Source organism: Rhinopithecus bieti, unplaced genomic scaffold, assembly GCF_001698545.2.
Source record: "Rhinopithecus bieti isolate Rb0 unplaced genomic scaffold, ASM169854v2 scaffold_17861, whole genome shotgun sequence".
Lineage (NCBI taxonomy): Eukaryota > Metazoa > Chordata > Mammalia > Primates > Cercopithecidae > Rhinopithecus > Rhinopithecus bieti.
The window spans coordinates 3271520-3276152 of NW_016809830.1; the positions used below are offsets into that span (position 1 = coordinate 3271520).

Genomic DNA, 4633 nt, shown 5'->3' on the forward strand with positions numbered 1-4633 from the left:
TATATATATATATATACACATATATATATATAAATATAAATAAATACAAAATTCAGACAAGATTTTCAAACCACAAATGAAAGTAGAGCCAAGTAGGAACAAATACACTACCCTTGTGCCTACATTTCACCCACTTTTAACCAGATATAGGGTAGCTGTAACTGAAGACCTAGAGACAAGGAGGGAGACACACAGTCTGTTTTCATGGTGAAAAACAAATTTACTTGCCAATGAGGTAAGGCAGGACAGGAGACAATACCCTCCAAGAAAGAAAAAAAAAAAAAAGTGCTGGAACTAAGGCTACTCTCCCAAAACAGAGACCAAAGACCACAAAACAACAGCTAAGATTGTAGGAAGGACTTACCACACATATTCTGCTAAACACTTTATATGCATTTAATCCTCCTAACAACCAACTCTCAGGAAGCGTACGGTTTAGAATTTACGTAACCTGTTCAAGGTCCTGCAGCTAGTAAGTGGCAAAACACAGGTTTATATCATTGACATTTAGGCAATCAGGTTTTTATCATTGAGAGCCAGGCAAAGGCAAATGAAAATCTCCATGGCCTGGCCGGGCGCAGAGGCTCATGCCTATAATCCCAGCACTTTGGGAGGCCAAGGCGGATGGATCACCTGAGGTGGGGAGTTCGAGACCAGCCTGGCCAACATAGAGAAACCCCATCTCTACTAAAAATGCAAAATTAGCCAGGTGTGGTGTCAGGCGTCTGTAATCCCAGCTACTCAGGAGGCTGAGGCAGGAGAATCGCTTGAACCCGGGAGACGGAGGTTGCAGTGAGCCAAGATCACACCATTGCACTGCAGGCTGGGTGACAAGGGTGAGACTTCGTCTCAAAAAAGAAAAAAAAGAAAATCTCAATGGCCTTCATCACCCAGATTTCACTAGAACACAAAGCAAAATCAGTTTTCAAATTACCTCTCCCATTCTTGCTAGGTTAAATCAGCAAAACCAGCCAGGTGGTGGCTCACACCTGTAATCCCAGCACTTTAGGAGGCTGAGGTGGGTGGATCACCTGAAGTCAGGAGATCGAAACATGGTGTTACCCCATCTCTACTAAAATTACAAAAAATTAGCCAGGCATGGTGGCAGATGCCTGTAATCCCAGCTACTTTCGGGAGGGCTGAAGCAGGAGAACTGCTTGAACCCAGGAGGTAGAGGTTGCAGTGAGCCGAGACTGTACCACTGTACTCTAGCATGGGTGACAGAGAAAGATTTCATCTCAGAAAAAAAAAAAAAAATCAGCAAAACCATTAAAGACCAGCTTCTCAACAAGTACCTGGGTAAAGCTTAATCAACTCGTATTTTCAGGTTCACATAAAGATTATAAATAGAAGGTGGATTAAATACCATCAAAACAAAAGATAGCTGGGCACAGTAACTCACGCCTCTGATCCCAGCACTTTGGGAAGTCAAGGAAGGTAGATTAACTAGAGCCCCGGTGTTTGAGACCAGCCTGGGCAACATAGAGAGATCTTGTCTCTACAAAAAATGAACAAAATTAGCCAGGCGTGGTGGCACATGCCTGTAATCCCAGCTACTCAGGAGGCTGAGGCAGGAGAATCGCTTGAACCCGGGAGGCAGAGGTTGCAGTGAACCGAGATCACGCCACTGCACTCCAGCCTGGGTGACAGGGCAAAACTCGGTCTCAAAAAAAAAAAAAACAAAGATAAATTTTGGAAGACAGAGAGAAGGTAATGATGAACTCTGTCTTGGGCTAGGACTATAGTGCTGGGTTCCAGTTCTAAACCTGCTATTGGCTACCTGATAGCCCCACCCTCCAACGTGGGCTCCCTGTAGAAAATGAGATAACTACAAATGTGTGAAGTACTTCCAGCTATGGGGTCCTTTACAACAGAGGGCTTTGAATTTTCCAACCTTACTAGATTTTTCAATGATCTAATTCTTACTATTCAAATCCCTGGAAAGCATTTGTTCCTCACAAAAGAAAAATGATAAAATCAATACCCATTACTAGCCCCGGGAGTCAGCCCTGGGGAAAGGAAGAGTTTGTGTCCCAAAATGCAAAGGCTGATGGTAAGAAAACAGTTCAAGAACCACAACACCCTGATTTATCTTTAGGTCTCCATGGATCACTCAAGATGTCTAAAAGCCCTAATTATGTAAAGCTGTAATAATAACTGACTGAAAACAGAAGAATACAAAATCTGCATTTGGGGTCCCTGAAGACCATCCTTAAAGAGTGATCCTTCGTAATATGTGAGACAGCTAAAAAAGCCGCTCTGCGTCTAAAAATTACTTATTTCAGTCTCCAGATTTAAACAGAATTTGCTCTCCCTCATTATAAAACAGCCAGAATTTAGAACTTCCTGCTGTAGAAGATGATTCAAAGAATTCTTTAAACTGTGTTTATTTATTGTTGGAACAAAAGATTCTTCTCGGCACCACTTTCAATTTGCTTTGATTTTCTCAGCCTTTTCAGATACATAAAACAAATACATCTTTCTAGCCCTTCTCCCTTCTAATCTGTATCCTCACCCCAGTACCCAATAAAATAAGTCTTTTCAATATGCTATTTCTAGAGCTGTCTCTGGTGCAAATACAGATGCTCTGCTCTCTGTGCTGACTACAATCAGGAAAATCTGGCTAAATACAAAAGCCCTGAGTGTATCTCAAACTTCTTCACTGCATATTCTCACTCTGGCAGTCATCAGCTATCACCTCCAACGTGAACGGCGTCAGTGTCTTTGCCGTTTAGCACCTGCTGTGCCCTCTCTGGGCACCTCCTGGCCTCCACACCCTGAAATAGCTTCCATGCTCACCCCTCAGTCCACCAACTGTGCTCCCCAAGGCAAAACAGCACAGTGAGAAGGAGCATGTTTCAAATCCCATTTCCACTTCCACTTACGAGCTGGGAGGGTCTCTGTCTGTTTCCCTACTGGTACCACAGGGATAAGCATGTACAGCTCCTCTCATCATTTCGGTATCAAATGAGGTAACATAACAGTTGGTGCGGTGGTGCATGCCAGTGCCAAGTGCCAGCTACTTGGCTACTTGGGAGGCCGAGGCAGGAGGATCCCTTGAGCCCAGGAGCTCAAGTCCAGCTAGTTTGAGTTCAATCTGGGCAACATAGCAGGATGCCATCTCTAATAAAAGGTTTAAAATAATCATTAAAAAAAAAAATGGGATAACAGACATAAAGTGCCATTACCTACTGCAGCATCTGCAGGTTTTAGCTACTGGTATCATTTTCTACCTTCCTGGGAATCTTCTGCCCTCCAACTTGCTAAAGCATACGTTCTAAGTTCTTCAGCCACCCTTGCCGCTTCTTTTATGGTTTTTACTACATAAGCCATTTTCTTAGGGGACCCAAACCCAGCCCCTTTTAAAACACCTTTCTTCTATCCTCTCTGCTGTATGCTCATTACTACCGATCTTGACCTCCAGCCCAAGCAACCCTCCTAAATTCCAGGCTCACAGAGCCAGAGGCAACTGGAGCCCAAAACTGAACTCACTGTATCAAGTCCCTCCACCTCCACTCTTCCAAATCTATTCTGCCTTCGGAATTTGCTATCTCAAAGACAGGAACACCCAGTCTCCAAGCAACCCCCAGACAGCCATCTGAGAGGCAGCCTTACTCCTCCAATCAGGGACTACCTGGCCCCCTGAAGCAGCCCCCACCTACCATTCTATCCCCACAAACAACACCTGGGATGAAAGGCCCTCATCCTTTCTCTCCTGGATTGCTGGTTCCCTCTTTGGTCTCCCTACCTCCAGCCTGTACAGCCTCTATTCCATCCTCCATGGGGCTGCCACAGGACCTTTGTAACGAAAGGTCTGTCTTTCCTGCCTATACGGAAGTCCACCCTCAAGGGACTGCACCAAAAGGCCTCATCAGGTGGCCCTCAACTGCCTTCCAGCTCCATCCCCTGGCACGCCCACATCCCACTCAAAACACCAAGCTCTCCCCAGGCCTTTCCACGTGTGCTGCATGGACTTACACGCTCTCCCAGGCTCTGCCTGCCTCACATACTCTTACTGGTCTTTCACAGCTCCTCTGTGGACGCTTGGCATGAGATGGCCTATTCACATTCCTATCATAGTTTCTGGGGGCTCCTTCCACTAGATTTTTCTCCCTGGGGCCCTTTTCCCTCTGCACTCCCCATGCTTAGCATAATGCTCAGTGCTTAAACACTCAGTAAGTGTCTGTTAAATGGCAAGGCAATCCCCAGGTTAACATCATGTCTCACTTCTTGGGCTCCCCTCCCTCGTCTGTACCACCATTACCTTTGCCTGTTCTTCCCACTCCTGAAAGCTATTTTATCCTTAAAAAAAAAAAAAAAAAAAAAAAAAAACTTGGGCTGGGCATAGTGGCTCACGCCTGTAATCCCAGTACTTTGGGAGGCTGAGGCGAGCAGATCACAAGGTCAGGCGTTCGAGACCAGCCTAACCAACATGGTGAAACCCTGTCTCTACTAAAAATACAAAAATTAGCCAGGCATGGTGGCGCACACCTGTAATCCCAGCTACTTGGGAGGCTGAGGCAGGAGAATTGCTTGAAACTGAAGGCAGATGTTGCAGTGAGCTGAGATCCTGCCATTGAACTCCAGCCTGGGCAATAAGAGTGAAACTCCGTCTCACACGCACACACACACA

General features: G+C 45.5%; 1 protein-coding gene across 10 annotated transcripts in view; it reads right to left on the minus strand.

Annotated features, from left to right (window-relative positions):
* The window catches only part of ZNF532 (zinc finger protein 532), a 133933-nt gene that overhangs the window by 121533 nt on the left and 7767 nt on the right, over nucleotides 1–4633 (minus strand). The window lies entirely within an intron of this gene.